A 13,070-nucleotide genomic window follows, 5' to 3' on the forward strand; every position below is an offset into this window, starting at 1 on the left:
TCAGAAGCTGGTGAATCCATGGAAGTCATTGCTGGAGTTGGGGAGGGGGCTGTGGAGGCCCAAGTCATTTAGAGTATTTAAGGGAGAGATTAAGAGGTTCTTGATTCATAAGAGGTTACTGAGATAACAACGTTGAGAAAGCAAAACAACCACAATTGAATAGTGGAACAGATTGGATGGACTGATTGGCTATTCCTACTGCTACATCTTACGGGTTTTATGATGCAAGGAAATATCAATGCCATTACTATTTATGCAACACACACTAAAATGTTGGAGGAACAGCATCTATGAAAAAAATGCAGTCCACGTTTCGGGTACAGACCCTTTATATAATATATATATATTTCAAAATGCTTTGGTGATTAATTAGTTGAGTCAAGTTATTTTGAACAAATTAAATGCCAGAAGTGACTTTAGAGAATTTCGGAGTGACACACACAAAATACTAGGGAACTCGGCAGGTCAGGCTGCTTCTCGGCCGGAAACGTCGTATGTTTATTCCCCTCCATAGATACTGCTTAACCTGTTGAGTTACCTCAACATTTTGTGTTTGTTACTCCGAAATTCTCTAAAGCTATTTCTCGTATTTAATTTGTGCGTGTTGCTCTGGATTTCCCGCATCTGCGGAATCTAACATTTAGAGATAATTTCAGCCTCCCACCGCTGAGGGCGCCACATGACAGTCAGCCACCCAGAAAAGATAATTCTTCATGCAAAGTACGAGAATACATCAAAAAACATCATAAACCCCCAGTTAGTCTCGTCCCTGGTTAAAAATAATCCAAACCTGACTGCGGATAGTTGAGATAAACCACAAGCGCCAGCCAGCGTCGATTATTTGCCCCCAACAAAAATGGCAATGCCCCGCAGCGGGGCCGGGAGAGGGTGTTTGAGTCTAACCGCCGGAAGTCGATTTGAAAAAAAGGGCGGGGGTTAAGGACCTTTCACCTTTGAGTTGAGGGCGCTTGTAGTCGGCGCGTGGCGCGGAAAATGGTATGTACTTTGACAGACGGTGGTTCTTACTTCAAGTTTTTTTTTTGGCTACTTTTAAAACCTTTTTCCGAAAAGAAAAAAAGAAAATTAATGTTGCGTTGCCGTTAAGGATGCGCAGTTTGGTCGAGCTGCACGTGCACGGTTTGTAAATAACACCGATGTTCCATTGCGGTAGTAAAATATCCTGTTGCATTTGGAAGTAAAGTATTGAGGTACAAATGGACAAAGTATGATTGCTGTTTCTTCGTGGGCAGCACGCTGGCCTGTGAGCATAAAATCTAGATTTTGCAAATGGTGCACATCTTGAGCCACAGACACGCACACAAAATGCTGGAGGAACTCAGTAGGTCAGGCAGCATCTGTGGAGAGGGGCAGCCATATAGTTGAGGTGTCGGGCCGAGATCCTTCAGCAGGACTAGAAAGGAAGGGGGCAGAAGTCAGAATAAGAAGATGGGAGGAGGGACATGAATCAAGGTGATAGGTGAGAACGGATAGTGGGGAGGAGGGAAGGTGTGTGCTGTGGGCGGGGATGAAGAAAGAAGCAGAGGGGTGATCGATGGAAGGGGGTGACTTCACCTATCACCTCTCAGCTTCCTACTTCCAACCCCCTCCCCCTCATCTGGTCTCATCTATCACCTGCCAATTGGTACTCCTCCAACTCTGCCTACTTTATCATTTTGGCTTCTGCACCCCCCCCCCCTTATTTTTGATAAAGGTTATCGACCCAAAGCACAAACTGTTTATACCCTCCATTGATGCTGCCTTTGACTTACTGAGTTCCGCTACCGTTTTGTGCACATTGCCTAAAGTCTACATGGAGGCTAGAGGGGAGTGCTGAGGGCTTGTATTGTCAAAGCTACTGTTCAGAATCAGGTTTAATATCATCGGCATATATTGTAAAATTTGTTGTTTTGTGGTGGCAGTACAATGCAATACATACTACTAGAGGCAAAAAAAAGTGATTTACAGTTATGTGTAAAAATAGAAATAAAAAGTGAGGTAGTGTTCATAGTTTCAATGTCCGCTCAGAAGTTGATGGCAGTGGAGAGGGAGCTTTAATTATTTATCTATTTATTCAGGTACAGCATGGAGTAGGCCCTGCGAGCCTAGCCTAATCATAGGACGTGACAACGACCAATTAACTTACCAACTGGTACGTCTTTAGACGGTGGGAGGAAACTGGAGCACCCAGAGGAAACCCACGTGCTCATGACGAGAACGTACAAACTCCTTACAGGAATCGTTGAGTGTGTGCCTTCAAGCTCCTGTACCTCCTTCCTGATGGTAGTAGTGTGAAGAGGGTAGTAGTGTGAAGAGGGTATAACCTGGGTGATGGGGATCATTATTGATGGACGTCACCTTTTTGAGGCATTGGTCCTTGAAGTTGTCCTGGATACTACGGCGGGTAGTGCCCATGATGGAACTGACTAAGTTAAGGCTTATTTTTCAGATGAGAACCTTTGAAATTTGGTAGGTACCTATAATCAATGGGAAACCTTTGTTTGCAAGTCATGCAGGCAGATCATTCCATATATAAGTGTGACTGTGTGGCTAGTCACAGCTCAAATGCCATCTGTAAATTTGCTGATGATTGTTGGCAGAATCGCAGATGGTGACGAGAGGGCATACAGGAATGAAATATACCAGCTAGTTGAGTGGTATCGCAGCAACACTTTGCACTCAACGTCAGTAAGACCAAAGAACTGATTATGGACTTCAGAGATGGTAAGATGAGGGAACACACACCAGTCCTCATAGAGGGGTCAGAAGTGGAAAGAGTGAGCAAATCCAAGTTCCTGGGTGTCAATATCTGTGCGGATGCACCCTGAACCCAACATATTGATGCGGCTACAATATTTCATTTGGAGTTTGAGGAGATTTGGCATGTCACTAAAGGCACTCACAAATTTCTGAGATGTACCATGAAGAGTATTCTAACTGGCTGCATCACTGTCTGGTATGGGGGCTGGGGGGGGTGCTACTGCACAGGGCTGAAGTAAGCTACAGAGAGTTGTGAAAGCTCCATCCTGGGCACTAACCTCCATAGGTTCTGGACATCTTCAAGGAGTGATGTCTCAGAAAGGCTTTGTCTACCATCAGGAAGGAGGTACAGGTGCCTGAATGCATATGCTCAACGATTCGGGAAATTTTTTTTACTGTAATTAGCAGTTTTTTCACTTTATTGCTATATATTGCATTGTAGTGCTGCCTCAAAGTTAACAGTTTCACGATATGTGCCGGTGATAACAAACCTTATTCTGAGCTGATAAATGAAAACAGAATGGAGAACTTACTGTTGTAGTTACAGAGAGACTGCAGCGCAGGTATGTCCAAAAGCCATAATAATGGAGATTGGGAGATCAAGGGTACAGATGTGGTATATTCAAATGTCTTATAACAGTGGCAGCAGCTGGTCATAAATATCAGAAAGTCTGCAGAAGCTGGAAGTCCAAAGCTGCGCGCACCCTTATGAGCTCTTTTAGGCTTTTCCGACACCATAGAACTCACCTTGCTAACGGCTGCTCACAGACACGTGTTAAAGTAATGCCGTTCCGAATCCGGGGGACAACGGCTGCTTGGGGCGCGTGCTGCCTTTTATCGCGCACTGAATTTTTTATCACGCGCTGCTTTTTTTTCATAACAGTGTAAACACCTGAAAGCGAAAACAGGGTACTAATGTAGGTCTTTCGTAACAGTGAGGTTTCGTAAAGCGAACGTTCGAAAAGCGGGGGACACCTGTATAGATTGTCCCTGGGTTACAAAATGCCTGACTTATGGACACCCCTTACATTCAAAATTAGTTTATCAAGAGTTCAGTTTGTAGTTACTGTATACTACCCTTAGATAAATATCTAGTGCAAGAAGAGAGCAAAAACATTAAGGTTCATGGGTTCATGGCCCATTCAGAAATCTGATAGTAAAGCTGTTTCTACAATGTCTGTGTTCAGATTCCACTACCCCCCCTCTCTGATGGTAGCAATGAGAAGAGGGCATGTCCTGGATGGTACTTACTTAAGCCCATCAGTCTGACTGGATGGGGGTTCAAGTGCACAGGATCACAAGGATAAACAGGATTCTGAAATATCTGATGCGCTTTAAGTTTGGGATTCCTTAACATAGCCAGATTTTAAAAAGTTAAGAAGTAGGGCAGCACGGTAACATATTGGTCAGTGTAGCACTGTCTACAGCACCAGTTATCTGGGTTCAAATCCTCCCGTCTGTAAGGAGTTAGTACGTTCTCCCTGTGACTGTGTAGCTTTCCTCTGGGTGCTCCAGTCTCCTCCCACATCAGAATCAGGTTTAGTACTTGAGTAGTGAGGTAGTGTTCATGGGTTCAATGTCCATTCAGAAATCTTATGGTAGAGGGGAAGAAGCTGTTCCTGAATCGCTGAGTGTGTGTCATCGGGCTCCTTTAACTCCTCCCTGATGGTAGCAATGAGAAGAGGGCACGTCCTGGGTGATGGAGTTCCAGGTTAGATCCTCAGAGATATTGACACCCGGAAACTTGAAATTGCTCACTCTCTCCACTTCTGATCCCCCTATGACAAAGGTCCCCAACCTTTTTTGCACCGCGGACCAGCCGACCCGGTGGGGGCGGGTAGGGTTGCCAGTGGATAAGAGTAGCAGTCAAATACGGGACACTTGTGTTTACCCTGAGAAAGACTGCCATCACCATGAAGCCTTGCGTGGGCACCTGTTTGCGCATGCGTGTACGTGCCAATTTTTTTTCTACAAATCGTTTTTGGCGATTCTGTTCAGTGAAACTACACTGTACATACATTATTTCTACTTTATATAGGCTGTGTATTTATCATATCATTCCTGCTTTTACTATATGATAGTGTTATTTTAGGTTTTATGTGTTATTTGGTATGATTTGGTAGGTTATTTTTTGGGTCTGGGAACGCTCAAAAAATTTTCCCATATAAATTAATGGTAATTGCTTCTTTGCTTTACGCCATTTTGGCACGACAGGTTTCATAGGAACGATCTACCGTAGCGGGGGAAATACGGGACAAGGGTGGTCCCGTATGGGACAAACCAATTTAGCCCAATATACGGGATGTCCCGGCTAATACAGGACAGCTGGCAGCCCTGGGGGAGGGGGTGTTAATCACAAGCGGAATATAGGTGATAAGTCAACTATAAGTCACTTACAAGTGGCTAATACACTCAATTTCATTTCTAAAAGGGTTTATCTAAGGAATTTAGTATTAAACACACAATGCATATTTCCCTCACATGAATATAGTTGCAAGTCAATTATAAGTCACTTATAAGTCAATAGCATCATAACATTTAAGTAACGTTTGGATATTAAACACACAGCACATATTTTCCTTGTATGAACATATAAAATCATTGCAACACACCAATATCGCTGAATCAGTGGGAGCCCTGGGCTTGTTTCCCTGCAACAAGACGGTCCTATCGAGGGGTGACAGGAGACAACGATAGTCGAAGGGGGTTCCTTATGTCCAGTCTATTCCGCAATTTAGTTTTCATTGCATTCATTGCAGAAAACTCTGCTTCGCAGAGGTATGTTGGAAATGGAAGAAACGTTTTCAGTGCTTTCGTGGCTATCTCAGGATATTTAGCCTTGACTTTGATCCAGAATGCCGACAGAGATGTTATGTCAAGCATACTTTTCAGCCTGCTGTCATTTGCAAGCTCGAGGAGTTGATCTTCCTGCGCTGACATGGATGACGCGTGTGTAATGACCTCGCGTGCATTCAAGTTCAACAGTGGGCATGACAGGGAATAAGGAAAGGTGCAGCTGACTCATATCGCCAAATCATATCGTTTCCTCGTGGTCCGGTAACACATGCTTTGTGGCCCGGTGGTTGGGGACCGCTGTTCTATGATGACTGGTGTGCGTTCCCTCGTCTTGTCCTTTCTAAAGTCCACTGTCAGTTCTTTGGTCTTAAACTGAGTGCAAGGATATTGCTGCGACACCACTCAACTAGCTGATATATCTCGCTCCTGTACACCTTCTCCTCACCATCTGAAATTCTTGCAACAGTAGGTATGTTGTCAGCAAATTTATAGATGTCATTTGAGCTGTGCCTAGCCATACAAGCATGGGTGTAGAGAGTAGAGCAGTGGGCTAAGCACACATCCCTGAGGTGTGTCAGTATTGTAGTGAGGTGGAGATGTTATTTCCAGACCACACAGAAGTCAAGGATCCAGTTGCAGAGGGAGATACAGAGGCCCAGGTTTTGGAGATTTTCAATAAGAACTGTAGGAATGATGGTGTTAAATGCTGAGCTGTAGTCAATAAACAGCATTCTGATATGGGTATTAGTATTGTTCAGGTGATTCAAAGCTATGTGAAGAGCCAATGAGATGGCATCCGCCATAGGCAGATTGTAGTGGGTCCATGTCCTTGTTGAGGCAGGAGTTGATTCTAGCCATGACCAACCTCCCCAGGTACTTCTTCACCATAAATGTGAGTGACACTGGACAATAGTCATTAAGGCAGCTCACTACGCTCTTCTTCGGCACTGGTATACTTGTTGCCCTTTTGAAGCAGGTGGGAACTTCCACCTTTACCAGTGAGAGATTAAAAATGTCTGTGAGCACACCCACCAGTTGATTGGCACAAGTTTTCAGAGCCTTACCAGGTTTTCCATCAGGGTCTGTCACCTTGCAAGAGTTCACCCATTTCAAAGACAGTCTGATGTTGGCCTCCAAGACAGAGATCACAGGGGTACCAGGTGCTGCAGGGATCCTCATAGCTGTAGTTTTATTCTCCCTTTCAAAGTGTGCATAAAAGGCATTGAGCTCATCTGGGAGTGAAGCATCACTGCCATTCATGATGTTAGGTTTCACTTAGTGGGAAGTAATGGCCTGCAAATCCTGTCAGAGTTGACGTGCATCTGGTTCCGCCTCCAACCTCGTTGGGAGTTGTTACTTTGCTTGAGATAGTCCTCTGTAAGTAGTGCCTGGTTTTCTTGTGTAGTCCTGGGTCGCCAGACTTGAATGCCACAGATCTAGTCCTCAGCAGATAACGAACCTTCCAATTCATCCACGGTTTTTGATTTGGGTACGTACATGTTCTTGTAGGCACACACTCATCCACGCAGGTTTTAATGAAGTCAGTGACAGCTGTGGCTTACTCATTCAGACTCAAAGATGAATCCCTGAATACGGTCCAGTCGTCCGATTCGAAACAGTCCTGTAAGCACTCCGGCACCTCACTTGTCCATATCTTCTTGGTCCTCACTGCTGGTGCTAACCAAGCCTTTTTTTCAGAATTTCATTCAGCCTTTCATTCATCATTCAGAATCAGGTTTATTATTATTGGCTGATTATTCATTTTTTTAAATGCTGCCTGACCTGCTGATTTTCTCCAGCATTTTGTGTGAGTTGTGAAGTTCCCTGCAAGCAGCCTAAGTGCTACACTTGCCCATACACCTCCTCCCTCACCTCCATTCTGGGCCCCGAACGGTCCTTACAGGTGAGGCAACTCTTCACCTGCAAATCTGCTGGCGTCGTCTATTGTGTCCAGCGCTCCCGATGCAGCCTCCTGTATATTGGTGACAACCATCATAAATTGGGGAACTATTTCATCAGGCACCTCTGCACCATCTGCCACAAGTAGCCAAACATTTTAACTCCGATTCCCATTCCTGTTCTGACGTGTCAATACATGGCCTCCTCTTGTGCTGAGAAGAGACGACCCTTGTATTTCGTCTTGTAGCTTGCACGTGGTGGCGTCGATTTCTCCTTCTGGTGAACAGATTTCTGCCCCCCCCCCCATTCCCCACTCTGACATTTTACTTCTTCTCACCTGCCCGTTACCTTCTCTTGGGTCCTCTCCTTCTCTTTTCTCCTATTGTCCACTCTCCTCTCCTCTGAGATTCTTTCTTCTCCAGCCTTTCCCACCCACCTGGTCTCACCTATCACCCTCCAGCTTGCCTCTTTCCCCTCCCCCACCATTTTATTCTGGCATCTTCCCCCTTCCTTTCCAGTCCTGAAGAAGTGTCTGGGGCAGAACGTTTACTGTTTACTCTTTTCCATAGACGCTGCCTGACCTGCTGTGTTCCTCCAGTGTTTTAGGGGTTTTGTGAAGTTTGTTGTTTTCTTTTATGGCAGCAGGACAGTGTAAAGACATAGAAATTACTGTAAGTTGCAAAAATAAATAAATTGTGCAAAAAATATCCAAGTAGTGTTCATGACCTATTCAGAAATCTGTTGGCAGAGGGGAAGAAGCTGTTCCTAAATTGTTGAGTGGGGGTCTTCAAGTGCTTGTATCTCCTCCCTAATGGTAGTAAAAAGAAGAGGGCATGTTCTGGGTGGTGAGGGTGCTTGGTGATGGATGTCACTTTCTTGAACACTGTCATGGGCCCAACATATTGATGCAGCTACAAAGAAGGTACATTTGTTATATTTCATTAGGGGTTGGAGGAAATTTGGTATGTCACCAAAGGCACTCTCGAATTTCTACCGATGTACTGTGGAGAGCATTCTAACTGGCTGCATCACCGTCTGGTATGGTGGTGATGGAGTGAGTGGGTGCGGTGCTACTGCACAGGATCGAAGTAAACTGCAGAAAAGTGGTAAAAGCTCCATCGTGGGCACCAGCCTTCGTAGCATCCAGAACATCTTCAAGCAGCAGTGCTGCAAGAAGCCCATCTGATTTCAGAATGGACATTAAATCCATAAGCACTACCTCACTACTTTTTTGTTTCTATTTTTGCAATACTTATTTAATTTAACTGTTTTATAATATATGCTGGTGATATTAAATTTGATTGTGATTTATACAAGGGAACTGATCACAGTGAGATATAAGCGTCCTTGAGCTTGGTGTTATGCATTTTCAGGCTCTGTATATTCTGCTCAATGGGGGGGTGGGTGGAGAACAGAGAATGTCTAGGGTGGGTGGGGGTCTTTGATTATGCTGGCTGCTTTACTGAGGCAGTGAGAAGAGTAGGCAGAGTCTATAGAGGGGCTTTCTTGATTTTTCCACAACTCTGCTGTTTTTTGTGACCATGGACAGAACAATTGCCATGCCAGTTTGTGATGCATCCATTTAGGATACTTTCTATGCTGTACTGAGGGGATTCAAAGGGGACGTGCTAAATTTCTTTAGCCACCTGAGGAAGTTAGGGCATCATTGAGCTTTCTAGGCCGTGATGTGGTTTATGTGGTTCGACCAGGACAGACTATTGATGATTTCACTCCTAGCAATTTGAAGCTCTTGACCTTCAGCACTGTTGACGTAAACAGGAACATCTGCACCATCCCCCATCCCGAGTTCATTGGCCAGCTCCGTTGTTTTACTGACATTGAGGGAAAAGTTAGCGTCATTGCCTCACTCACTTAGACGGCTGAGATCGCTGGCCACACGGGGGATACGAACGTATCCCGGACGAGCCCCCAAATGTTGTAACTGTGAACAAAGTCACTAGAGAGACACTGAAGCTAGTGGATATATAGAAGTTTATTCAGCACAACGAGCAGCTATTTGAAACAATCTTGGAAGATGAGGTCTGTTTGGTCCAATGTTACGTGACATTTTAGAAGCCCAGGATAACAGCAGGACAATTCTAAAGTTGCAGTATATCTAACAAGGCTTCCTTTGAAGTATATATAGTTTTCAAACACCACCTCCTTTGCACCCACACTCCAGACATCCAAGTGAATGTTAATCCCACTGCCTTTAGGACGTGTTCATGTATATGCAGGCATCTGAGGTCTGAGTGGAGTGTTTCTTTATGATTCACCTCAACCTGTACTTCCATAAAACCCAATGTTCTGAGCTGCGTTTTAAATTCCATCTGCAATCCACATTCAAATCTGAAAAATGTCTGCTGTTGAATTTAATATTTGCTACATACCCTAACTCCAGAATACTCTGCAACATCATGACACCATGTCACTGTCTATCTCCTTCCTGTACTCCTAACTCATCATTATTTGTGATGCGGCCCACTATGGTGTTAGCACCGGCAAAACTGAGCTCCAGGTAATGGTCTTGTATTTGCTGCATGTTAAAATAAAATGTCTTTTCATTGCAGTCAACCAGAAGGCTTACACTGCGCAGTAGAGGTCCTGTGAGTGCCAGGGAAGAAGAGGCACAGGAGGATGATTTATCTAAAAAGCAACAGGTAATGTAAACATGAGTGATCTTGACTCCTTTAGGTTCAAACTGACAATCTGAGTTATCTGAAAGGGGACCCATGACTGCAGTGTTGCCCTCAATGTAGGAGACTTGTATGGTACTACATCTGTGGGGATAATGATCAGACAAAATTTGACTCTCAGCCTGTAAGGAGGTATTAAGGAATTGCCATAGGGTTTATGGTGGGGCTACTGGTCTGTTCTTCCATAAATTTGAAAACCAGCCCACCTTGGAAACTGCAAAATTGAACTAAATCCCACAGGACATAACTGTCTTCAGTGAATCTTCTGAACTATCTGTTTTTGGTTCTTTGGTCATTTCTGACATTTTCCTCTTCAGACCACACTCACTTGTACCTCAGCTTGAAGATGTTTCTTAAAAACCTAGCAGCTGGACCTAACAAATTATTATTATGTAGTTAGAACACATAGGATTTGTTTGTTCATTATATGATACAGATGATACTAAGATAGTTGGTGTTGTGGATAATGAAATAGGTTTTCAAAGCTTGCAGAGAGATTTAGGCCAGTTAGAAGAGTGGGTTGAAAGATGGCAGATGGAGTTTAATGCTGAAAAATGTGAGGTGCTACATTTTGGTAGGACCAATCAAAATAGGACATACATGGTAAATGGTAGGGCATTGAAGAATGCTGTAGAACAGAGGGATCTAGGAATAATGGTGCATAGTTCCCTGAAGGTAGAATCTCATGTGGATAGGGTGGTGAAGAAAGCTTTTGGTATGCTGGCCTTTATTAATCAGAGCATTGAGTATAGGAGTTGGGATGTAATGTTGAAATTGTATAAGGCATTGGTAAGACCAAATTTGGAATATTGTGTACAGTTGTGGTCACTGAATTGTAGGAAAGATGTCAATAAAATTGAGAGAGTACAGAGGAGATTTACTAAAGTATTGCCTAGGTTTCATCTCCTAAGTTACAGAGAAAGGTTGAACAAGTTAGGTCTTTATTCCTTGGAGCGTAGAAGGTTGAGGGGGGACTTGATAGAGGTATTTAAAATTATCAGGGGGATAGATACAGTTGATGTGGATAGGCTTTTTCCATTGAGAATGGGGGAGATTCAAACAAGAGGACATGAGTTAAGAGTTAAAGGGCAAAAGTTTAGGGGTAACATGAGGGGAACTTCTTTACTCAGAGAGTGGTAGCTGTGTGGAACGAGCTTCCAGCAGAAGTGGTTGAGGCAGGTTCGATGTTGTCGTTTAAAGTTAAATTGGATAGATATATGGACAGGAAAGGAATGGAGGGTTATGGGCTGAGTGCAGGTCGGTGGGACTAGGTGAGAGTAAGAGTTTGGCATGGACTAGAAGGGCTGAGATGGCCTGTTTCTGTGCTGTAATTGTTATATGGTTATATGTTATATGAAATGTTGTATGACCTAGGTGATCATGGTCTTTCCATGATTGCTCTTATGAAGCTTTTCTACAGGCTGGTTTGGCATTGTCTACTTCCTCACAGTGTCTGTACAAGATGGGTGACCCCAGCCATTATCAATACTGTTCAGACATTGTGTACCTGGCATCAGTGGTCGCATAACCAGGTCTTGTGATATGCACCAGCTGCTCGTATGACCATCCATCATCTGCTCCCATGGATTTATGTGACCTAATCGGGGGAGGGGTGGGGCAGCGGCTAAGCAGTTGCCACGCCTTGCCCAACGGAGACCTGTGGGCTAGCAGAAGGAAGGAGCACCTTACGCCTTGTTTGATAGAGATGTATCTCCACCCTCCACCAAGTTCAATTTACAGTGGTCAGTTAATCTACCAACCCACACATCTTTGGAATATGGAGGAAACTTGAGCATCTTGAGTGCAGTCATGGGGGGAGTATACAAGTTCTGCACATGCAGCACTGGAGGGCAGGATTGAATTGTGAGGCAGCAATTCAAACTACATAGTAGGTTTGCTACTATGCCTCTTATTGGAAACTTTAGGCTGACTCATTGGTGCAATGACACATGTACCAGTGCTGCTGTGCATAGGCCAAAAGTGCCCACGCTTGCTCCCATGCATGCCAGTAATGGTACATTGTCGGGTCCTATGGCCTTTCATGGATCTATGCTGGAAAGTGCTGAGGTGCATGACAGAAGATAGCCTGTGATGCCTACAATGACATGTCTGAGGCCTACATGAGTGTACCTTAGCGGTCTAGATAAGCAAGCTTGGGCAGTACAATATGGAGAGCAAGCTCCCCCTCTCCAAGCATCTGATGAACTCAAAGGAACGGCAGAGACTGATACAGTTTGTATCTGTAATGTAATGCTCAAGCTTAAGTGTAATTAGAGTCCTTGTTGAATCCTGTTGCTCTTGCAATCCAAAGGTTCTTCGGAAGTTAAGAATGAGGCATAAAACTTGTTGCTTACAATCATTTTGTTGAATGTTACAAGAGCAAAGAAGACGGAGGGAGGAGAAGCAATGGACACAAAATGCTGGAGGAACTCAGCAGGCCAGGCAGGAACTGTGGGAAAGCATAAACAGTTGCTGTTTCGGACCGAGACCCTTCATTAGATCCTACTTTACTCCTTTCCACAGATGCTGTCTGGGCTGCTGAGTTTCTCCAGCATTTTGTGTGTGTTGCTTGAATTTCCAGCATCTGCAGATTTTCTCAAAGGGAGAAGAAGCCTGGTGAGAGACAACAAAGAAAAAGGGAGGGGGACAAAAGGAAGCAAGTTGAAAGAGAGAAGAATCAGAATCAGGTTTATGTCAATAATATCAGGTACTATCATCAGCATCAGTCATGAAATTTGTTAACTTCGTGTGAACAGTACAATGCAAAACGTGGTAATATATTAAAAAATCAGTGAAAAGAAAAATAAAATGCTACCCAGCGATCAAACATTGTCAACAGAAGATTGCTATCACATCTTGAATTGGAAGATGTACAATCACGATGCACTGATCAACATCACTGCAGAACCGAGCCGAGCCGAT

The 13,070-nt window shown here is 44.1% G+C and overlaps 1 protein-coding gene across 1 annotated transcript in view; it reads left to right on the forward strand.

The window, feature by feature from the left end:
* Window positions 1–1,115: 1,115 nt before the first annotated feature.
* The window catches only part of LOC134346922 (uncharacterized), a 142,230-nt gene continuing 130,275 nt past the window's right edge, over window positions 1,116–13,070 (forward strand). The window contains exons 1-2 of the mRNA XM_063048780.1: window positions 1,116–1,137; window positions 10,023–10,112. The gene's annotated coding sequence lies outside the window, so the exon portion shown is untranslated. The remainder of the gene's footprint in view (window positions 1,138–10,022; window positions 10,113–13,070) is intronic.

Source organism: Mobula hypostoma, chromosome 5 (assembly GCF_963921235.1).
Source record: "Mobula hypostoma chromosome 5, sMobHyp1.1, whole genome shotgun sequence".
NCBI classification, from domain to species: Eukaryota; Metazoa; Chordata; class Chondrichthyes; order Myliobatiformes; family Myliobatidae; genus Mobula; species Mobula hypostoma.